At 45.7% G+C, this 24,593-nt stretch overlaps 1 protein-coding gene across 9 annotated transcripts in view; it reads right to left on the minus strand.

Annotated features, from left to right (window-relative positions):
• LINGO1 (leucine rich repeat and Ig domain containing 1) overlaps positions 1-24,593 on the minus strand; it is a 464,359-nt gene that overhangs the window by 328,886 nt on the left and 110,880 nt on the right. Inside the window, exon 1 of one of the 9 annotated variants that reach the window (XM_065559574.1) lies at positions 11,077-11,142. The exons of the other annotated variants lie outside the window; for them this stretch is intronic. The gene's annotated coding sequence lies outside the window, so the exon portion shown is untranslated. Of the gene's footprint in view, positions 1-11,076; positions 11,143-24,593 lie in introns of those variants that run through there. 9 annotated transcript variants of the gene reach the window in all.

Genomic DNA, 24,593 nt, shown 5'->3' on the forward strand with positions numbered 1-24,593 from the left:
TCAGAAAAAAATTATGCTTGAAGATGTGGGGGGAAGAGAAAACGGGGGGAGAAAAAAGGGAAGGGGAGGGCAAGAAGCAAAAAGTGAAAGAAAGGAAAAAAGAAAAAACAAAATGAATAATATATTTAAAAATTAAATTTAAAACTGACAGTTTTTCACAAAAAAGTTCATTTGGAAGAAAAAGCCATTTCTCAATGAAAAATGTGGAGTAGCTCTCCCTGTGATGAGGTGAAAGATGAAAAAAGCCCAGCTTGACTTGTAGATCCCAGACTGAGTATTGTGGGGCTGGTAGTTAGAAATATTACATGTAAACTGAGCCAATTTTGATCTTGAATCACTGACAGACCATGAACACGGAACCCCACAAGGCTGTTTTTATAGTCACTTCCAAGAAAAAGAGGAACTTCAGTGTTTTCGTTTTGGTTCCTAGTTTAACACCAGTTCAGCCAGGGTGTTTTCCGAGGATAGGTTTGGGAGAGACTTGGGACCACAAGTCCTTTGGGCTTCAAAGGTTTATAGCTGCCCTCGTGGCTGATGAGAGGGATTGAACTGGGAAGCTCCAAAACTAAAAGCATAAGTCGCTAATGCTTGAACTAAAGACCTGTTACAAACCCATATCTGTTCTGAATCAGGACACAGGCTGGCCAGCAGGTTATATACAAATAACATTTATATATTAAAACAGAGTGTGTGGGTGTGTATATTGCACACACAAGCACACAAATGCGTAGAAACACGCACCCTCTACATGAGTGGAGGAGCTATGCATGTGATAAATTGCAGAGTCACGTAATCAATTTCCCTTGCATCCCTGACTGCCACATCTGCCTGCTAATCCAGCTCCCATCAGCCTTCTTTCCACATTCCAACCCCTGAGCAGCTTCTAGCGGAAATCTTTTCTTTTGAACAACCTGCCACAGAAATGTTTCCTTCTTCTCTCCCCCACTATATAAATCACACCTGTCAAAGGCCCAAGATGGGCAATACTGAGTCTTAGGTCAGTGGAAGCATTTCTACATACATCCCTACAGGTCTGGAAAAGGGAGCTTTATCTCCTTGGTCAGAGGAGATTCTTAGCTTCCCAAGGGGACAAGCAGCATGCACTTCTAAGCCCTGCAAGGTCCAGTGATCAGAATTTAAAATCATGGCATTTTTAGGCATGGAAAAGCTATTTTAAGGCTTTGATGGCACCTTCTGAGTCCTGTACAGTTGGACTTATGATAACTAAAGCCCTTGGCTGACAAGCAGAAGGATACAAAAAAAAATAGTCCTCAAAAATATTTTCAGCCTCTATAAAACATTCCTAAAGAAGGCTTCTTTTGTCCTCTTCCCCTGTAATGTATGTGGTATACATAGGATACATGCTAGTGTTGGATAAAAGGCTTTATCACCACTCATGTGAGATGACCCGGATAATTCACTAGCAAGACGGCAGATGAAGTTTAGTGTTGACAAATGCACCACAGAGCAGGTTGGCAGGAATAATGTGAGTGGCTCATACACATTGCTGGGTTCTAAATTAACTGTAATAACTCAGGGGGAAGAGGGCATGGGTGTCACTGTGGACAGCTTAGAGAAAACCTCCGCTTAATGTGCAGCAGCAGTCAAAAAAAAGCAAACAAAATGACGGGTGACAAAAGTGATTAGAAGAGTGGAAATGCTTCCACACAAAGAGAGAGGGAGGAGATTAGGACTGTTTAATCTAGGGAGGAGATGAATAAGAAGGGATGTGATAAAGGCATATAAAATAATGAATAGCATAAAGAGGGTAAATAAGGGTCTCGTTTACCTTCTGTCATAATACAAGCACAAGCTGACAGTCAATGAAATTGAAAGGCAATGCTTTTAGAATTGGTAAAAGGAACATCTCCCAGTGCTAGATTGTTCAACCTTTACTTATGTCGGGGAACATGTACACACCTGAATAATAAATAATACCACCACCATCTCCACCACATTGCTCTTATAAAGAGCTTTTCATTAATAGAAAAGGTGGGGCAGTATCATTATTTCCATTTTACAGATGCGGAAACTGAGACACAGAGCAGGGAAGTGACTTGTCCATGGTCACCCAGCAGACCAGTGGCTGAGCCAGGATTAGGAGCCAGGTCTCCTAAATTCTAGTGCTCTCACCACACTGCCTCCCATCCTACTGATTTAAAGGGGACTATGTAGGTAAGTAATGCCTCACTAAGATGAGTAAGGGGTTTTCAGTCTATCCCATGAGGCATTATTGATTTGTTTGGATTTTTATTACTCTGTGAAAAGACAATACCTATAACTAAAATGCTAGCAAGATCCAATGAAATTGTCCAGTGACAACTACATCAACTAACCTCTCCATCAGATCTCCACATCACCCCTTTCCAGTACTCATCTCCTTACTAGCCAGGTAGGGAAGGTGGGTCCTTACAGCATACCCTGAAGGTTAACAAACACAGGGTTGTATGGATCATGGAGGAAAGCAAGTTCCAAATGCCCATGGAAATTAGTCTGGAAATTCCTAAGTAGCCTGTGGAACTCACTGTAACAAGGTATAATTGAAAGCAAGATTTTAGAAGGATTACAAAAAGGATCAGATATTTATATGGATAATGAGGACATCCCAGTTCCATTAGATAGGATAAACAATTCATAAGTGATGTAAACCCTCACAGAATCATAGAAATGTAGGACTGGAAGGGACCTCAATAGGTCATCCAGTCCAGTCTCCTGCACTCAAGGCAGGACTATGTAATAACTAGACCATCTCTTAAAAACCTCCAGTAATGGAGATTCCACAACCTCCCTAGGCAATCGGTTCCAGTGCTTAACTACCCTCACAGGAAGTTTTTCCTAACGTCCAACCTAAACCTCCCTTGCTGCAATTTAAGCCCATTTTTGTCTTATTCTCAGAAGTTAAGGAGAACAATTTTTCCTCCTCCTCACAACAAACTTTTATGTACCTGAAAACGGTTATGCCCTCTCCCAGTCTTCTCTTTTCCAGACTTCTCCAATTTTTTCAATCTTCCCTCATAGGTCATGTTTCTAGACCTTTAATAGTTTTTGTTGCTCTCCTCTGGACTTTCTCCAATTTCTCCACATCTTTCCTGAAATGCAGCGCCCAGAAATGGACACAATACTCCAGTTGAGGCCTTATCAGCGCAGAATAGAGCAGAAGAATTACTTCTCATGTCTTGCTTACAACACTCCTGCTAATACATCCCAGAATGATTGCTTTTTTTGCAACAGTGTTACACCGTTGACTCACATTTAGCTTGTGATGCACTGTGACCCCCAGATCCCTTTCCGCAGTACTCCTTCCTCATGCTTCAAGGCATCAGACAACTATAGACTGAAGGAGGCTGGTAAGAAACTTCTCCTATGGGCATCTTATTACATAATTATACACTACTGGGTTCTTGCTTATTCCTCAATTGCTGCTGATACTGGACACTGATGAAGGCAGGACTCGGAGACTGGTGTAGAAAGACCACTAGCCTAATCTGGAATAGCAATTTCTGTCTTGTTATGTTATATATACATACATATTAACATGACTATAGATACTAAAGGTGGAGCTGGTAGCAACCCCTATATTTAGGTTGCCAAACACTTTCCATTATAAAAGATTCTTATTACTCCCTTTCTTTTATTTCTTGATTTAAAAAATCATTCAAAAATCCCTTTATAATTTTTTTAAAGAAAATAACCCATGCAACCTTAAGTCAGCCTTTTTGTGCAGATGCCTTATGATCCAATCTTTAATTACATGATCATATCCTTTTTTTTGTACAGGACCCCTGCCTCATTCAGTGCACAGGGTGGATGCAAAGGAAGGCGGAATTAGGATTGTTCGGGCAACCATAAATCTGGCATTTGCTAAATTTTGAGTGCTTGATTATGTAAATTAAATAGTGGGCTTTTCATGTAATAAATATACACACACACAGCAGGTTTCTCATTTAGCCCCTTTTGTACCAGCCTGGCAGTGTAAAGGAACCTTAAAGTGAATATAAATATAATTTACACCCACTTTTAAGTCCTCTATATACTGCCAGAGTAGTGACAAAGGGCATTAGTATAAATGAGAATCTAGTGCACAATGTTTATAGCTACACACCATACATACAGAGAGAGATACATACACATGCGTGTATATACGTATAAACACACACACTATATATCATCTCCACCCTCTCCGAGTCTTTTCCTCTTCTTTACTTTTAATAATGTCAAAGGGGGGGGGGGTCAAAAAAGGGCAACTTCAGCCATAAACTGTGAGCCGCTTTCTGCCCAGTCCCAGGGAACGTGCAAAGATGGATGATGGATGAGCCTGTATCAGAAGACTCCCTGAGCTGTACTCCACTCCCGGCCACCTCAGCTGCTTCCTCACCCTGAGCCCCACCAGCCTGCATCAGCACTTCCCAGTCCCTCAGAGGATGCTCTTGCCGAGCTGGTTAACCAGGTTGTTTCCAGCTCTCTGGCAAATGCAAGTCATTAGCGTTGGAGGCAGCTTGGGGTTGTAGTTTTCACGCCTGACCCCTCTCTCTCCCTCGCTATGAGGGGGAGAACTCAGCAGGAAGTGGTTTTAATGCATTTTAATTCAGTCTCCACATTCGTTTAGTTCTGGGCTTCCCCCAGGACAGACACACCGCTCTGTAAATGCATTTAACCCTGGACCTGGAGTGACTGCTCTCTCCTGGGGGCTGGCGGGGAAATCTGGCTCTTTGTTCAGTCCATCCTAAGCTTTCTCACACTCTTCCATCCCATAGGAAGTGCTGTCCTGGAACAGACCAACGGTCCCCTGTAGTCAGACATCCTGTCTCCTTTAAAGATGCTTGAGAGGAAGGTATAAGAGCCCCATAATTACCATGCCAATTGCAGAAATTTCTTCCTGCTCTTGCTGGTTGGTGATCAGATTCCTGATGCATGAGGATTGATAGCCCTTGCTAGTGTAATCGTTACCTCAAATGTCTTGGGACACCATCCTCTTTCCTGATACACTAATTACTATCATGCCATGACTCACAGGCAAGATTTAAGGCACTTCAGCTGCTCGGCCCTATGAGCCCACTGGATCTCCCAAGTCCCCTACCCTGCCTCAATACTGATCAACCAACTTCCCAGCGATCATAGGACCTTCCTCCTCTGCCGAATTGCAACATCTCATTCCACTAGTATAACTGCAGGAGATGAATAATGACCTGAGCGGAGGAGAATTGAGTCTTACGTTCACTCAACTTGAGTTTTCTGTGATGGCCCTATCAAAAGTCTCAATAAGAATGGCCATAATGGGTCAGACCAATGGTCCAGCTAGCCCAGTATCCTTGGCATGGGAGTGTCAGGAGCTTCAGAGGGAATGAACAGAATAGGCAATCATCGAGTGATCCATCCCCTGTCGTCCAGAAGTCAGAGGCTAAGGGACATCCAGAATATGGCATTGCATACCTCACCATCTTGAACAGCCATTGATGGATCTGTCCTCCCTAGCCTTAATAATTCTTTTTTGAACCCAGTGATACTTTTGACCTTCACAACAGCCCCTGGTAACGAGTTCCACTGGTTGACTGTGTGTTGTGTGAAGAAGTGTTTCCTTTTGTTTGTTTTAAACCTGCTGCCTATTAATTTCATTGGGTGACCCCTGTCTCTTGTGTTATGTGAAGGGGTAAATAACACTTCCTTATTCACTTTCTCCACATCATGCATGATTTTACAGACCTCTGTCATATCCCACTTTAGTTGTCTATTTTCTAAGATGAAAAGCCCCAGTCTCTTTAATCTCTCTTCATATGGAAGCTGTTCCATACCCCAAACATTTTTCTTGCCGTTCTCTGTATTTTTTCCAATTCTAATATATCTTTTTTGAGATGGGGCAACAAGAACTACACACAGTATTCAAGATGTGGGCATAGCATGGATTTATATAGTGGCATTATGGTAGTTTCTGTCTTCTTATCTGCCCCTTTTCTAATGGTGCCTAATTTTTGTTAGCTTTTTTGATTGTCGCTGCACATTGAGCAGCTGTTTTCAGAGAGCTATCCACAATGACCGCAAGATCTCTTTCTTGTCTGTTAACTGCTAATTTAGATCCCATCATTTTGTATGTATAGTAGGGATTATTTTTTCCAGCATGGATTACTTTGCATTTATCAACATTGAAAGTAATTTGATATTTTGTTGCCCAGTAACCCACTTTTGTGTGATCCCTTTATAACTTTTTGCAATCAGCTTTGGACTTAACTATCTTGAGCAATTTTGCAGAGTCTACAAACTTTGCCACCTCACTGTTTACCCCTTTTTCTAGATCATTCATGAATATGTTGAACAAAACAGGTCCAAAACAGATCCTTGGGGGACTCCATTATTTACCTCTTCCCACTTGAAAACTATTTATTCCTATCTTTTTTCTTATATTTTAACCATGTGAGAGGACTATCCCTCTTATCCCATGACTGCTTATTTTGCTTAAGAGTCTTCTCTGTGGGACCTTGTCAAAGGCTTTCCGAAAGTCCAAATACACTATATCAACTTGATCACTCTTGTCCACATGCTTGTTGACACCCTCATTGAATTCTAATGGATTGGTGCTCTGTGATTTCCCTTTACAAAAGCTGTGTTGACTGTTCCCCAATATATCGTGTTCATCTGTGTGTCCGAGAAGTCTGTTCTAAAGTGTCAACCAATTTGCCTGTCACTGGCCTGTCATTGCAAGGATTGCCTCTGGAGCCTTTTTAAACAATCAGCATTACATTGGCCATCCTCCAGTCATCTGACAGAGAGGCTGATTTCTGCAATAGGGTACATATCTCAGTTAATAGTTCTGGAATTTCATATTTCAGTTCCTTCAGAACTCTTGGTGATACTATCTGGTCCTGGTGACTTATTAGTGTTATTTGTTCCATGCAGTAACGTGGGCAGTGTAGACATACCCTGATGTACTTAAATAAAGTTTTGCTGTTAGTTGCTAGCTGTTCTTCAAATACTTTTTTGGCCTGCATAATTACACTTTTACACTTGACTTGCCAGAGTTTATGCTCCTTTCTATTTTCCTCATTAGGATTTGATTTCCAATTTTTAAAGGCTGCTCTTTTACCAGTAACTTCCTCTTTTACTCTACTGTTTAGCCATGGTGGTGGGTTGTTGTTTTTTGTCCTCTTACTGTTTTTTTAAATCATTATTTGGGGTAGACATTTAGTTTGAGCCCCTAATATGGTGTTTTTAAATAGTCTCCAGGCAGTTTGCAGGCATTTCACTGTTGGGTCCGGTCCTTTTAACTAGTCTCTTCACTTTTTTGTAGTTCCCCTTTCTGAAGTGAAATGTTACTGTGGTGGGTTTCTTTGGTATTTCCCTCCTAACCTTAATGAGCTGCCAAAGATCAGAAGACTTTAGCCATCATTTTAATTCACTCATGGATTGCCTCAAGGCCCTGCTTAAGGCAAAGGTGCTGCAGCCCCATTCCTAGGGCTCCAGCTCCTGAACCCATGAGATTACAGCAGAAGCTCCCGTAAAAAATAAGGTTTTGACCCTCATAATTGCAAAGAACACATGGAATTGAGCATCTGCCTGAGTCTGCAGAGAGCCTGAAACAATAGCTCTGAGAGGTGTGAACTATCCATTCATCTACTGCAACATGAACTCCAAGATTCATTGCTCTCGGGGACCACCCACATTGATGCCACCGGATTCCATGGTGAGAGGGCACTGCCACTTCAGGACATGGTGTGAGGGCAGAGATTGGGGGGGTCACATGTTGTGTGCCATGGGTTCTGGAATGCCTTAATCTGGCCCCGATTGCTCCCTGCAGTTCTATTCCACAAGTGCCTCCTTACATACACATAGCGGCACCTACGGACATGCACTCTGACAGAGAGGGAACATTACCCTGTGCTGGGGTGAAAAGGGTCCATGTCTCAACGCACATGTGGTCCTTGGCATGAATTCTGTACACACAGGGTGACATTCACCTCTCCAAGGGGGCTTAGCACAAGCCCTAGCCTTTCCCAAACCCTTGTGCTGGCCATCAGCACAGAACAGAATCTCACCCCCAGAGAGGAAAGAGGGGGGGAGTGGGGAAGGGAGAAGAGGAAGAACTGGAGAATAGAGGAATGAGAAAGGAGCAGAGAGAGGGAGGGAATCAGGAAATTGCCTAATCGTCTATTATCCTTTGCCTGGGTTTTTTTTCCTCTGCAGAAGCACTCATCCCCTCCCTGGGGAATAAACATGCCTTCACGACACCATTAAATGCTGAAATTATTTCTACTCCCCCATCCCCCAACATGCAGTGAGCAACAATATCAGAACATGCAACGAGGAGATGGGAGACAAACACGCTGCTCATTTCAAATCCATAGTTGTTCAAGGTACTGCCTGAGGGAGGGCAGAGGGGGCCCCGCAGAGAGTGAAGGAACCAGCACAGGGTTGGGGGAACAGCTTGGCCTGCGACGACATTCCTGGGACAGGTGCAATAGGACACAGCAGCTGTTAGAAAGGGTCGATTCTAAGTTCACAGGAGAGACAGGCCTCCAGGAAGAAGCAGATCTGAACAGAAGAAGAAAAACGGAGAGACTGTTTGTACAGGAGGGAATGAGAGGAACCAACTGGCGAGAGCCAGTCCTGTCTCCAACAGGTGCGATACGGGAAGTGGGCATTTTCTCCCTGGATTCAGGCTTTCCTTCCTGGGGCAAAGCTTAGATGATCACAGGTGTTTCTCTGTTTTATTCTATTTATTTTCCACTGCATGCCAGCCCCAGAGCCCTGCTCACGTCCCCAGAGCTCCTGATCTGACCCTGTTTATTTTCCATCTCCTGTCCCCCGAAAGCAGTGCTGTACAAAGGGAACATTCTCTAGGGTGGAGCCATGCTGTCGCAATCGAGCAGAGAGAGGTGAGTGGAACAAGCTCCAGAACTCTGGGGACACAGGGAGAAGAGTGGGACCCAGAGGGACTAGGGATGGAAAGGTAACTATTTAGGAGGAAGGGAATATTTTCATGTGAGTGAGACAGGGCATAGCATAAGCCAGAGTGCCTCACCCAAGGATCTCTGCCCATAGCTTCTGATTGAGCTAGAGCACCTCTTTAAGGAAGACACCCAGTCTTGACTGACAGACTCCATGTGATGGGGACTCTACCATCTCTACCAGCTCTAGATAAGCTGTTCCAGTGGTCAGTTCCTTCACTTAAAAAGTTGTGCCCAAGGCCGGTCCACAACATTTTGGCACCTGAGGCGGAGAGCTCAAATGACGCCCCCATGCCCAGAGCTGGCTCCAGGATTTTTGCTGCCCCAAGCAGCAAAAAGAAAAAGAAAAAAAAGAAAAAGAAAAAAAGCCACGATCGCGATCTGCTCTACCGCCGCCACTTCAGTCTTCGGCGGCAATTCGGCGGCTGGTCCTTCGCTCCAAGAGGGAGCGAGGGACCCGCCGCAGAAGACCCGGACCTTCCGCCCCTCTCGGTTGGCCACCTCAAGCATCTGCTTGCTGGACTGGTGCCTGGAGCCAGCCCTGCCCATGCCCCCTCGCTTGGGCCAAAATTTTGCAAGGTCTCAATTCTGCCTTCTTCCTATTCTACGCCTCTCATGGTACTGCTCTGCTACCTACCCCAGTAAAGGAGAACTAACAACTTAAAATGCCTGGTTTAAAAATTTTAAGTAACACTTAACTTTCAAATGCCTGAACAGTAAATGTAACTCTTCTTGTCTGCATAGTAAACACGGGCATTTTTATCTGTTTGAATAATCAAAGTGTTGCTTTCCGTGCCTTCTTGGTTGCAAAGATTTGAACTGCTTCCTGCTGAAGGTCCACAGTCTGGGCCAGCTCATGCTCTATTGAGATGATTGCAAGGCCGACCAGCTTCTCCTATGTCATTGTGGAGCGTAGATGTGTTTTTATTAACTTCAGCTTGGAGAAGCTGCATTCTCCACTGGCAACTGTTACAGGAAGTGTCAGAAGTATGCGCAGAGCAACAAAAGCATTTGGAAAGAGGGTGGTCATCTTATTTGTGCGCATATATTCCAGAACAGCCTTTGGAGTTGATCCTGCTGAAATGTATCTTGAAAGGGCTTTCAGTTCATCACCTAAATCATTCGCATCAATATTGCGCATGTCATCATGTGTCAACACTGTCTCTAGTGCCCTGCATTGCTGGTGTAGATCTTCTTCGGGTATAGTGAGGAGTTTTGGAATATCATACAACATCCTAAATATACTGCTGTGTTCCTTGAGCTGCATGAAACGTTCTTCAACTGACTGTATTGCACAATCTAGCACCTGGTTAAAGAATTCAACTTTGAATTGTTGTTTGGGGTCTCTTATGGCAGTGGTTCTCAAACTAGGGCCACCGCTTGTTCAGGGAAAGCCCTTGGCGGGCCGGGCTGGTTGGTTTACCTGGGCATAATGGCACCCAGAACTCTGACCAAATAGGATCAGTTACTGAAAGGGCTATTTGAGTATGGATGCAATCCTGACCAAAGTTGAGTATTACCACTCTCATTGGAGCCCCAGTCACACACCACTGAAATCAACAAGAATTTTGCTATTGATTACAATGGAAGCACAATCAGGCCCATTGATTTCAGCAGGAAGAGGGTGCTCAGCACTTCTTTGGATGTGGCCCAAGATTAGCCATGCAGCTTCCATCACCTCTCAGATTAAATGCCTGTGATCCAAGGATTCATTCATTGCTTTTCCCTGAGCCCTTTCTCTTAGGGTATGTCGACTCTGCTACTGGGAAGCAACAGACGTCTCAACACGTGTAGATGTAACAATAGCAATGAAGCCGCGGCAGCATGGGATAGCCCCCCACCGGGACCCTGCATTCCCACTGGAGCAGCCCCCATCCAGGCTGCCACAGCTTCACTACCATTGTTATTGGAGGTAGAGCAAAGCTAGCTCGCATATATCTACACATGCTACAAGCACCCCTAGACCCTCGCACCACCGCTTAGACCCTCCCTCTTTCCCATTCTCTCCTCTAATAAGAGAAATCACATGACCCCACCATATGCAGCTTCATCTAGACACACCTGCTACTCTGGTGCTGGAGACATTTTGTGTTTGGCCTCATATTTCACAGCACACAGAGCTGACTCAGCAAAGTCATACCTGCAATCAGCTGATATTCTGTACAGTCACCCCTCCCAAAACAGTAATACAGGCCTTAGGGATCACTTTGTCTGTGGAGATAATGAAAGGCACAGCGTGAGCATCAGCACAGCCCCCTCCCCGACATACCCCAGGACACCCTTTGTAAACAGCTAACCCATTTTTATTATACCTTGTTATCATCTGAGCCCTCTGTTTCTTATTTCCTGTATCCCAGAACTCGAGACATCAGGCCAAATTCTGTTCTTTACATCAGTGCAAATCCAGAGTAACCCAGGAGAAGACAATGGAGTTACTCCAGAGTGATGCTCTGTAACAGAGAGCAGAATCTGGCCCCACAGCTTTGATCAATCCAGTGTAACCCTGGGAGCAGGATGTCCCCCTCTGTGCCTGGCCCACAGTGGAAGTGGTTCTGTTACAGCTCCCTACTATAGACCACAGCTAAGTTCAAGCTGTAGTAACTCATGCTTAGAGCTGTCGAGATCACCAGTTCAATCCCCTTGTCAGCACAGATGGTGGCAATCACATAATCATACTGACCTTGGGACTACAGAGAGCTGGAGTAACAGGCCACTGCATCTTGCTTCATCCCCTGCCTTGGGATCAAGCACCAAGAGGCAAACCTGTTCTGAAATGCACGGGAACCCTCACGAACGGAAAACCATCATTCTCCCAGCCTGGGTGTTATTTCTAGCATAGAAAAAGCAGAGCCAGGGACCATCCAGAAAGATATTCCCCAGGCACGTGTAAATAATACACAACTCGGTACCCAGCAAATCCTTCACTCCTCATTAGACAGCTCCGGTTTCACTGGAAACACTGACTGTGATAGAAGCACCGAGGTACGCAGTTATAGCAGAGCCTCATGTGCTTCTCCTGGCCTCCCCATTCCAGGGCATCCCTGACTCCAGCCACAACTCTTCCCCAGGCCCTGGGACCACCCCCAAGCCTTACCTCTTGATGTCTGCTAGGGGAGCCCCTAGTCTGACCTCTTTCCCAGCTGAGACTGGCTGCTCCCCCTTGCGCGTGCAGGAGGACTAGTCTCCCCATCATGCTCTGGGGAAGGGACCCCAGGCATTGGGAGCCCTGAGGAGTTCAGGAAGAAGGCCCCCACCACAGGAGAGAGGGAATCTGTCTCCTAGTGCAGCGCTAGACAGGGAGCAGGCGAAACCAGTGCTTCTTACCCCTGAGGTTAGAAGCTGGTGCTGCACCCCCTGGGAAGGGCAATGCCCTGTGTGTCTGTCCATTATGCCATGTATCGGTGCCAGGGCTCGTTTTAAAGCAGGTGATTCGGATATTTGGTGTGCGACTCTATTTAAAAATGTCATTTGTCAATCTGCTTATCCCTGTCAGCTCTCAGACCCATTGAGAATTGGGCAGACGGTCTGTGAAGCCTGCTCAGCCCCGGAGCAGACAGGTCCTGCATCTGCTCCCTAGTGCAGCCAGTAACTGCCCCATCCACATGAGACAGATATCCACCCATGGCAGAAGAGTGTGTCTAGGACATAGATCCGTGGGCCCATCGGCCACCACAGCTCAGGGAAGAAGGGTTGTTTAAAATGTCTTGTCGCAAGCCAAATGCTTCGGCGAGATAGACTTTGCCCTTAGAATCATAGGGTATCAGGGTTGGAAGGGACCTCAGGAGGTCATCTGGTCCAACCTTCTGCTCCCTTGAATCCCTGACTGACAGTCTATATCTCCACCTCGGGCAAGAACTACCCAGGTAACCATTGAGAAATGGTTGCACATGGATATTTCCCAAGCCTGGCCCAGCATCCAGTTTGAAGGTGCAGTGTTCCAGGGCTGGATTGAATACAACATGCTATTTCCCCTGGTGTGCCTGTGCTGGTACAGAAAGAGAGTTGTGCCCCAGGGGCTCCCAGAACAGAGGCGTCCAGCCCCAGATGCTGGCTGAAAGTTCTCCCACGTTCAGCACACTGCAGTTTATCCTTTGAAACCTCACTTTCACGCATCTTTATAGTTTGCAGATGGTCACTCTCAGAGCTTTGAGCAAAATACTCCAAACCCAGCCCAGACTACCAAGTTTAGCCTACCTCCCTTCCAAGTTTGTGCATCAGCCCATGCTCGCGTCCACCAATAGCAGGTTTGTGAACCTACATTCAAAATGGCACATACAGACAGGGCTAGAGTTTCCTCTAGCTTCTTTGGGTAATTTATGCACAGCTCTGCTTAGGGGCAGAGATGATGATGTGTGGGTCCCAATTCAGCATGAGGTTAATGCCTGGAATTCTTGATGGAGGCTGGATTGGGGTGAGGGTTCAGGCTTGGCCCACTGAATGGTGCTGAATGCTCACAAAAAGCCAGCCAGCCAGTCTCGTAAGATTTCAGACTCCAATTAGAGCAACCTGGTCTCGTTAGGTCCCAGCCATCCTGCATCCACAGTAATTCTCAGGGGCCCAGGTTACGTCTGAACCAGAAGACAAAGCCTCCTGGTAATTTTGGATTTATCGCAAAACCAAAGCCCTAGAGGAGGGTTCACCTCCAGGCATTCAAATCCAGACCTCTCCACCAGACCACGAAAGTACCCAAGTTCGATGTCCCAGCTTCAGCCCTGCCCTATTTCTGTTTTAGCCACAAAACACCTCACTGAAGAACACTGTGCAGATACTTTTCAGGCTTTCTCTGGGGGCTCAGTCCCTCCATATTCCTTGAAGAACAAAGACACCTACACCTTATACACTGACTCTTGGTTAAACAGGAATCCAGACACAAACCCACAATATGTTGTGCTCTTCCTAATGAGCCTGGAACCTGCTCCCACTGAAGCCATGCAGGCATCAAAGGGCACCAGACAGAGCCCAAGATGCATAAAAAAACCCTGAGCTGAACCAAGGTAGCTTTGGATCTGGAACCATAAAAATCTCTGGCATACTTAGGTCATGTCTACACTATCACTTATGTCAGCAAAATTTATGTTGCTCAGGGATGTGAAAAAAAACACTTCCCCGAGCGGCACAAGTTTCACCAGCATAAGTGGGTAGTGTGTACAGTGCTATGTCGCCCAATGACATAGCTACCGCCGCTCGATGAGGTGGCTTTATTATGTCAACAGGGCATAGAACAGCTACACAAGTGATCTTACAGCAGCACGGCTGTATCGGTACAGCTGTGCTGCTGTAATCTTGCTAGTGTAGACATGGCCTTAGCCTGTCATGGAGGAAAAGGCAACCAACTTTTTGGCTGGTGGCTTCAGGGTTTTCTCCTCCTCCCCTGTATGGGGGAATCTCTGGGTCCTTTCCTGTTACCCTCCTTTAATAGATGCTCAAATGCAACTGGGTCTCTGGACAGAGCCAGGAGTAATCTGAGCAGCAGCCCACGAGTTGTGCCTGGCAGATGAAGTGCTCTGGCAGAGGTAGCAGAGTACTGCTCATGCTCTCCCAGCATGGCCCACCAGCTGTTGTCTGCCTGGAAGAGGCCCTAGTAGCACGTTCAACTGGGTGCGTTAAGAATTATAAACCGTTAAAGAGACTCATGGGAGCAGAGCCCCAAACATCAGCCATGATATTTTGAATCCCAGTGATAATAAATTGGTGACATTTAGGATTTGGGTCTTCACACATCCCCCCAGACCAACCGCACATGCTGTACTATTGATCATATTGTGTATAATGCACTCCAAGGGATTGGGGGGAATCTGCCTGGAAAAGGGAAACAGATTGGCTCACAACTGCTAAACTACACCTTTGTGAGGATCAGAGAAGGACTAGGACTAGGGCCCGTCCCAATGGAAGCCAGTCAGTTTGCATCTAGGGCTGACTAGGGAAAATTCGCTGCAGCTGCTGGCTGCACATAGTGTGTTGGCAATATACAAGCTTTCCAACCCGCACTATACATGAAAGGAAACAGCAGCTGAACTTATGCTCCAAAATGCATCTCTCTCCAACAAGCGTGAGGAGCAATACACGGTTAGGAAAGTGCTCCAAGATGAAAGGAGCTAGATTACTAAGATATTATTATTTTATAACCACACTTCACATCACCTTTTTTTTCTTTATTTTCCTTTCTTTAGACAAACGGGCCTGCCAGCCATCATCCTACATCACTGCAGATTGCTTCCAGATTTGCAGGTCAGGCAGGATCAGTGGCAGGAAGGGCTGCACTGCAATATCAAAGGTATTTATCATCGGGGCAGCAGGTACCATGGGGGTTGGGAGCTGCTCTCATCTTCCATTTCCTAGTATGCCTTGCATGAGTAACCTGGTTAAGATTAAGTTTGGGATACAAGTATAGATCAGGGGGTGAAGTGCATGTTATTTCACCTTCGAGGAGGCAGTGTGGTTAAAAAACAGCATGGTCTAGTCGGACAGGTAGGGAACTGGGATGGCAATCAAGCTACCTGGATTCTGCTCCCAGTTCTACCACTGACTTACAGTGTGACCTTGCTCAAGTCATTTCTACTCCCCTTGCCTCTGTTTAAATGGGATAATGGCACTGACCTCCTTTGTAAACCACTTGGAGAGCAATGGATTGAAAGTGCTCTGAAGAAGCTGACTACTGGGAACCTGATCATGGAATGAGCTACTGTAACAAAATAATTAGCAATCGAAGGGGTCGTAATTGAGGAGCTTCCTCTCCAATTCCCTTCACAGTTTGTAGAAAAATCCTGCCTTGGTCCTAGATTTGAGCGACCGAATTTGATGCCCCAGGACTACGTTTGTGGATTGTAGAGGTGAAGCCAAATGAAAAAGACGATGCAAACTCAGATGCAACTTCAATTATGGAGCAGTTGCCCTCCCTCCACAATAACCCACAGCATTTATCAACAGCAAAACCTCGCTGCCTGTGAGCAAGCAAGGCCGCCCCTGTGACCACAGTCCATGTCCCCTGTGAGCCAGTCTGCAGGGGAGCTGTCCCAGAGCAGCAGAAGGCATTTCATTGAAAAGAGAAGCTCAGATCAGCAGAAGGCCTGTGTGAAAAACCTAGTGCAACACTGACACCTGAGTCAGAATCGTAATGAGTTTGCTTGGGATTTAACAGACCAATAGGGTATACGTCAACTGCAGCTGGGTTGACGTCTCCATCTTAGGACTCAGGTGGTCCTATTTGCAGCGTGCCTGGAAGAATTAACAATAATACCATTTCACCCAAGGATGACCCATCAAAGGCCACACAGCGAGTCAGTGGCAGAGTCAAGAATACCACCCAGGTCTCTGGACTCCTTGTTCCCTTCTCTAACCCTCAGCCATGCTGTCTGCAGTGAGCTCCCCTAAGGTTAGCCCCAGAGCAGGATATTTTTGTTTAGGAGGAAGGAATTAAAATGGATATAGATATAGACACATTCTGGTTTTGTTTCAAGGGGTTAATAAGTTCCAAAGCAATGACTGCTGAGTGAAAAGTATGTCCACGGATCGGTCCACAGGAACCATTGTTGTTTTTTAATTAAAAGACTCCTTTAATACTGTAGGTTCCTGCTGTGGAGCTGTCCTCCTGGGCTTGACTGCTTTCAGGAGAGCTGTTCCATTATTGCTATTTCTTCATTCCCCCACTTCTGTGCATGCGGCACAGGGGTGCTGGCTCGACAATGGCTCATGTTTATTCATCTCCGTTCTGTGGGTACATGTGCACTTCTCCTTGCATTCTGCTCTCGCTGTTCTCATCTCCCCAGATAATGACCTGCGAGGGGCATTCTCCTGCCAGAACAACTGGCCGGGTGCAGTTCAACCTTGCTGGTACAGCCCCTAATCAGGCAGAGGACAAAACGCTGTTATGAACCCACTCGAATTACTTGTTTCTAAGCATTTAGAACCCAATCCATTTCAATGGGAGCCTTTCCATTGACTTCAATAGAATCAGACCCAGACTCAGAACAGGATCTATTATGCAAAACCAGTCCTTTGCCTCGTCCCAAACAGTACTGATCCTAAACACCATAGGATTTACTGCAGTATGTGGGGTACTTACTACAGAATACTGTAGGGCTTATATCAATACAATGTCCCTTTTTTTCTCTCCTCCTGCATTACTCTCGAGTGGTATATTTCCTTGTCTAGTGGAATAAATTATTCCATATGTGAGATTTAATTAGCAAATAGCTAAACAAACAGTGTTGTTTAAAACGAGTGCCATATTGGCATGCAGGGGGAAAGCTGGGACATAAGGAAGAGTTTCTCTTGGATGAGCGTTTGGCAGTGGTCTGGTGTTTGACTGCCACGTGCGACTGCTGTCGTATTTACAGCTCGCCAAATCACAGATTTTTCGGTTTTCTGGCCATTCCAAACCCCAGAAAAACACAGTCGAAGGCTTTGGGAGTTTTCAGCAAATTGAAAAAGTTTCATTTCCGACTGAACAAAACATTGAGTTTTCATTTTAACCAATTTTCAAACATTTCTTTAAAATAAAATAACGTTTTGAAACCAAAGGTCATTGCGAGTGGAAAAAATCAAAATATTTTGTTTTTAAAAAGTCGAAACTAAATATTTTAACTCTTGGGGAACTGGGTTTTTATTTTCAAACAAACAATTTGGCAAACCCAACATGAATTCACAAAAGGTTCTGGGTTTGCTGAATCTGTAACTGCCAGGTCTAGGCTTATTACAGTGATGGCCATCTAGAAGCCTAGCACATTCGGTCTCCAGCCACTCCACTCCACCAAGCGCCTGACTCACAGAGATTCCTGAATCCTTCCCATGCCGTTGGACCTCGCTTAGGTCATGACCAAGACTCCACCATCCCTGCCCATCCAGAGCTGCTCTTGGCGTGCCCTCTGTGTTAAGTCCCATAACGTTTTCCTGTGGAGTAGCATTGATGGAAAGATTCTTTCACTCGTCCCCTTTTGTGTGTCCCTCCAGCTGCCCCAGGGAAACCTGCCCCGGCAGATGCTCTGACTTCACTCTTAACACATGGCCCAGATATTTCCATCTTCTTTTCTAGGTAACATTGAAGATAAGGGGCTGCTGAACTTTCTGATGAATCTCAGCATTTGTTACAAACCCTATTTAATACCTAGTATTTTCCTGAGGCAGGTGCATTGGAAGGCATTTAGACATCTGTCTGTACCTTTGGTGGATTTCCAGCTCTCACACCCATATGGTAAGATGGGAATAAATAACATTTGAGTTGAAGATTCACAGTTTGATCTTTATGCTGTAGATTTCCAATGACCAAATCTTGTTTAAGCTGGTAAATACAGCTGCCACCTTGTCAAGTCATGACATTACTTCCTTCTGGACATCCCCATTGGCTGGCATGTTACTGCCAAGATACATTAATTGACACACCTCTTATACTCCTTTGCCTTCTAAAGCAATGCTTGAGTTGGGAGTTGCTGGGATTTTCATTAGATTTGTTTTCCATAACTGATTATTAACCCTGTCTTTTCTGTGGGGCTCGACAGGTTTTCAGTCTTTACTTGCCTGCTGGTTGCACTGCCACTTAGAGCTATGTCCTCAGCAAAATCTAGATCTTCTAGTGTCCTGTTGTTGAGTTATGTGATGCTTGTGTTGTAGCCACCTGCAATTTTGCTCAGAATTAATTTAACGGCAATGCTAAACAACAGAGGAGATTTCAGATGTACCCAAATCCCTGCAGTGGTGAATTAAAGAACCACAAAGCCTTACTTGGTTTTACCAGCTGCACCAAACGAAGAGGCAACATGCCCTAGTAAATAGGGTACTGGACTGGAACTCAGCATATTTAGGTTCTATTCCAGTGACCTATTGTGTGATCATGTCCAAGTCATTTCTCTTTCCCCTCCCACCTTTTGTCTGACTTACCTCATTAGACCAGTAAGCTCTTTAGAGCAGGGAGCCTCTCACTACATGTCTGGACAACATGTAGCACAACAGGGCCTCAACCTCTGTAAAGGCCTCTAAGTGCTACTGCAATGTACATGAAAATACTGTACTTTCCCAGACGGTGGGGGTAGTGAATTGGTGAGAGCTGTGTGAAAGGAAGGCCAATTTTCCACCACATTTTATGAGGAAATATTTCTCCTCTCTGTCTGAGGCAGTTGGGCGCCCCGATAGATTGCTCTTTCATGATATTTTGGGGCAGAAGCTGTTTATTTAGAATCACACAAATGCATGGCTTTCATGCAGGGCTCAAATTGGGGAGAAAAAGGTAACAGCGCTCACCAAAACGCCTCCCATCATCCTAACACCCCCAACGCACTTGTAGGCCAGAGCTTCAGCTGGCGTGAATCCCAGAGCTGCACTGAATTCAATGGAGTTTTGCTGATTTACACCAGGTGATATTCCGGCCCACGGACTTCTCAGCTCCTCTTTCAATTTCAATGGCCCCAGCGCTGCAATAAATTATGCCCAACCAATGGAGCAGTCCAGCAGCCAGGGACTACCCGAACGAAGTAGGTCTGTGGCCATACCCCCTTCCTTGCGGGCAGGAAAGAGAATGGCATAGAGCCGCTCTGCTGACCCCTATGCCACGCAGAGATTTCCACTATGTACAGGGACCCCCAGATAGCTGGAGTGGTGCATGGAGGAGGATCTGTTCCTATGGTGAGCTCTCGCTCCCTCGGCACACGTCCAACACATTAAAACAGTCAGACAGGCCATTTACAAATTGAATTCAGTGCTGGCGATAGACACAGGTCTCACCACGCCAGAGACTGTTGTCCCCATCTCATCTCCACAGGCTCGCAGGCAGGAGATGCTAACCGCTTCCAGCTGCGACCGACCTGGCCCAGACAGAAAGCCCCAAGCAGAGGCATGACCCATTACAGGTGCTGGAGCACAGCGGAACATTTCAACAGGCAGCCATTAAGGTACACAGTAAGATGAGAATTGCGAAGCTGCTGCTTGGACAACACTGAGACGCGATGCGTCGGATCCCCCGTGCTGCTTGCTGCTTTGCCAGCACTGAAATGACTCCCACATGGCGGGCTGACATCCCTCAGCCATGCTTCCTCCAGGAAGATCCATTCTTGTCAACCCCACCCTATTGCTCAACTCCCAGCGCACGAAGTACTAGGCACTTTGATCCAGTTTTTACTTTACAGTGACAGGGCAGAAGAGGAGGGGGCTGTGACGAGATAAAGGAAGGGTGGTCTTGCGGTTAAGGCACTGGACTAGGACTCAAGAGATCTATGTTCAGTTCCTGGCTTGGCCACAAGCTCCCAATATGCCCCTGGGCAAATCACTCCCTCTTCCTCCTAATTCTTTGTCTATCCCATCTAGTTAGAGAGTAAGCTCACCAGGGCATGGGCCGGCATTTGTGTTTCTGCAGCACCTAGCTCACAGGGCTCCGTTAAGATCTCTCTGTTGTACTGTGATACAAGGAAGAAAAGAATATGCCCAAAATACACCACGTGAGCTCCAAAGTGCGTGAGCAATAACACCCAGTCAACATGATGAGCAGCAGGATGAGGAGGTAAATAAGAAATAAATTATCTGGCATTTTAAAAAAAGAGAAAGAGAAAGCATGCTCAACTTTACAGGCCCAACGGCTGGTGGTAAAGGGAACTCATTTTCCTGTAATGAGAGACGACAACACTTCGTTAACTCAAACTTTCTCATTAATCACCTTTGCATCGCCTCTGTCTGCCTCAACGCTGTCAGGCCGTAATAATATATGAAGAACATTCATTTATTCTCCAACTTCCCACTCAGTAAAGATATACGGCACTGTAGAAATGGATTTATCCTGACACCCAGCTCTCAGCACAATGAGGCTAATTTAAACACACATTTGAGTCAAATCTCCTTTCTTCTCTCTCCTCCTTTTATTTTATTTTAAAGACTGCAGGTGCCGAGTTGGGCAATTAGAAACGACAGGCGACTGGGGCGAGAACACCGCTGTTGTTGTTTTGAGTGTGGATTCAGATTACGGCTGTTCCTTTTCTCTCCAGACAATGCAGCAGCCTGAGCTGCTTTGCTGGGGCCAAAGTGAAGCCCAGAGAAATATCCCGATGCAAACCAGTGCATTGAGACAAAGCCGGTAAAGGATTGCAGGCATTACGAATGGGCCTTCTGCTCTGGCTAAATAAGGGCTGATCAGGTTTTATCTTTGCCATGATGCCGGCAAAAAATTGGACAATCATTTGGCAGCTGGTGTGCCTAGACCCCCGCTGATCATGTAGACCAGCACTGTATCATCGTTTCCTTGTACTCCCCAATCTCTGTCTGTCTGCATCCATCTGCTGTCTCTCGTCTTAGCTTGAAAGCTCTCTGGGGCCGAGACCATCATTTTGTTCAGTGTTGGTACAGCGCCTACCCAATGGGATCCTTGGCCAGGCCTGGGGCTCCCAGGCTCTGCTGTAATACAAGTAATAAATAATGAAGACAGAAACACAAGCCTTTGTCACTAAGCAGCGAGGCTACAACATGCAATGTATCTGGGCATGAAACCCTCAGGAAACTGCAATGGTAGAGAATGCAGCAGGGCAGCACTCGGTCACACAGGCTACTGCAAGCACATCAAGCTGCTCCTCCACTCTCTGTGCTGCTTTCCCCCAGAACATTACAGCAAGTTCAAGATCTCGGTCCTTATCTTCTGGGCCTGGGATACCTAGGAGGTCACCTGGAACTCCAAGATAAGGAACTCAATTGAAAACTCCTCTCCATAGGCACCATGGAAGTGTCCGCCACAAGGAGAAACCTCATCTGTGCAAAAGCCAGAGCTTCCATAGGGGGCTGATCCAAGAGCTTGGAACAAACTCCCTCAGGGTCCAAGAACCACCACAAAGCTTCCCACCTTTTGTTCTGGGTGCATGGAGCATTACTTTGAGCTTCCCTTTGCCGATAAAAACAGACCATGTCATGCACAGAATTCCAATGTTAAGAAGTCCATATGCATATTGCTTTCTGGGGAGGGCAAGGAAGGGAGAACCACATATGACAGATGGTAGTTACATCACTGGAAGGCACCCAGGTACCATGGCAATGGGCATGATCTAAGGATGAGAACAGACAGTTTTCACCCACAATTTGATCCAAACCTTTTGAGGTTGGTATTTAAAAAAAAAAAAAAAAAGGAGGTATTTTTCAGTTCCATTCACCATGGTTTGCACCCTCCCAACATCCTGAACATTGAATCCTTTGTGGTGTCTCACACACACACATACACACACACACATATATCTAGGGCAGCTGGGCATAGCTCTGAACCTTGCAGTAGTTCTCTGCACCTGGCAAGATTGAGTCCCAAGTTCAGCTCCAGTTACAAACTTCCCCAAAGAATGAAAGCACTCAGATGGGGGGCGGGAGGGGGGTTCTACATGCGCGTCTCCACTGGGGGGGAGGGGCTGTATTCTCAGTTTGTGGTATTTTCAGCTTTGATGAAAGCAGAGAGGGTCAGGAATCTCACAAGGTAGCTTGTTTGCATTAATTTTGCAGCCCAGTTTGTGGACTCAAGCAAGAGCTTAGGAAAAAGTGATGAGTTGGGATGATATTGTACAAAGCAGCCAAGCTTCACTGGTGCTTAATCAAGCTGAACCTTTCAATGTGTTGACATTTACCAGACTGAACTTAAAGCAAGGGCTTAAGCCCCATTGACTTCCATAAATGATGTGTTTTGTTGAATAGGGAAGAACTTGAGCATATGCTTAAAGTTACATATGTGCTTAATTGTTTTGCTGAACTGGAATCCTGTTTCTTTGGGGGGTGAGGGCAGAACTGGGGCCATCATATTCTCCTGGCTAATATCAGGTGCTCTCTGAATAATCACAATGTGGCAGAAGTGTGATAAAACTCTACACCTATCTCGGGACTTGAGGACACACAAATGAATAATGCTTCAGTCTCAGGGTATCATCAGAAGCTCTTAATGTGGCGTGTAACCCTCACTGGTCACAGTTACCTGAGCAGTCCCCTATCTGTGTTATTTGAGGGAGATAGAGGGGCAACGGCAGACTACAAAGGCTACGTACACTGCTCATGAGGCTCTGATGGTATCTTGCCAAGATAATCTTGGTAGCTCCTGCAAGAGACCAAAGTATGAATCATTTACAGTTGCTTCGCGCACCCTTGAGATGTGCGATATAGCCTTTCCCACAGCTTCCCTATTGTGTTTGATATATCTGATGTTTCACAAAAACATTGTGTTTTATTGAAATTGCATGCAAAACGCTCCTCTTGCCTCCCACACAACTGTTTATTTTCCAGTATGACTGTTTTGTTAAAGATTTGATCTTACCAGGAGAGAGACCGTTTTCCATTGGGTTTTACACTTCCTTTTCAAGGAAGCGGTGGAACAGCTGAACATTGGATGCAGAAGCCACAACCCGACACATAACAGACCCAATCAGCACAGAGATGACTTGAGCTCATTTGCCTTCTGCAGTTCACGTGGACAAAATGACCTCAAAGTCAAGTTAAGGGCCCATTCCTATGAGATGCTAAGTGCCTTCCAAGTCCCACTGACATTTAAGGAGAGGCAAAGTGCCCTGCAGCTCATATAGTAACGTTACACCGCTAGGACACTGAAAGCAGAGAGTTGAAAAGTGAGGTGCTCCCATGAGCACGGCCTACTCCCAGACTCTAGCCTTAATCTCCTCTGAAATAGCAGTAGACAGACAAATAAATGAAAACAATTACAGCTAATTGAACATCTTTTTTAAAAAATCATAAAAAGTTTCTAAATTTCAAGTTGTTTCCATTTTGCAAGATTCATAGATTCCAAAGCTAGAAGAGACTCCTGTATAACATGGGCTCTCCCAAAATAATTCCTAGAGCAGATTTTTTAGAAAAACATCCAGTCTTGATTTAAAAATTGCCAATGATGGAGACTCCACCATGACCTGTAGTAAATTGTTCCAATGGTTAAGTACCCTCGCGGTTAAAAATGTACGCCTTATTTCCAGTCTGAATTTGGAAAAATTATGATAAAATTTAAAGTGTACATTTAAAAAATGTTGTGAAATACCGTGCACAAAAACAAAGAAAAAGTGACAAAAGCCATAGTTTTTTAGCAAAATCTTTTATTTTTAAAAAAAGGCCTTTTTGGGCTAAAAATGTTCAAAATACTTTAACATCTCCAATAAGCAGCTTTGACCTCCTGTACCATCTTCCTTTAGAGCATTGCAAAGCATTACACACACATTAGTTAAACCTTATAGGGAAACTGAGTCACAGACAGAGAAACCTGCCCATGGTCACACAGCCAAGCCAGTCACAGAACAGGAGTGGAACTCGCAATCTATGTTCTAACCACTAGACCAGTGTTTCCCAAACTTGGGACGGGGCTTGTGTAGGGAAAGTCCCTGGCAGGCCAGGCTGGTTTGTTTACCTGCCGCGCCCGCAGGTCTGGCCGATCGCGGCTCCCAGTGGCTGCAGTTTGCTGCTCCAGGCCAATGGGAGCTGCTGGAAGCGGCACGGGCTGAGGGACATACTGGCCGCCACTTCCAGCAGCTCCCATTGGCCTGGAGCAGCGAACCACGGCCAGTGGGAGCTGCGATTGGCCGGACCTGCGGACGCGGCAGGTGAACAAACCAGCCCGGCCTGCCAGGGATTTTCCCTACACAAGCCCTGTCCCAAGTTTGGGAAACACTGCACTAGACTATTTGAAGAGGCAAGTTCATCTGCCCTTCAAGGGCCAGATATTCA

The sequence above is a fragment of the Chrysemys picta genome, chromosome 10 (genome assembly GCF_011386835.1).
Source record: "Chrysemys picta bellii isolate R12L10 chromosome 10, ASM1138683v2, whole genome shotgun sequence".
Lineage (NCBI taxonomy): Eukaryota > Metazoa > Chordata > Testudines > Emydidae > Chrysemys > Chrysemys picta.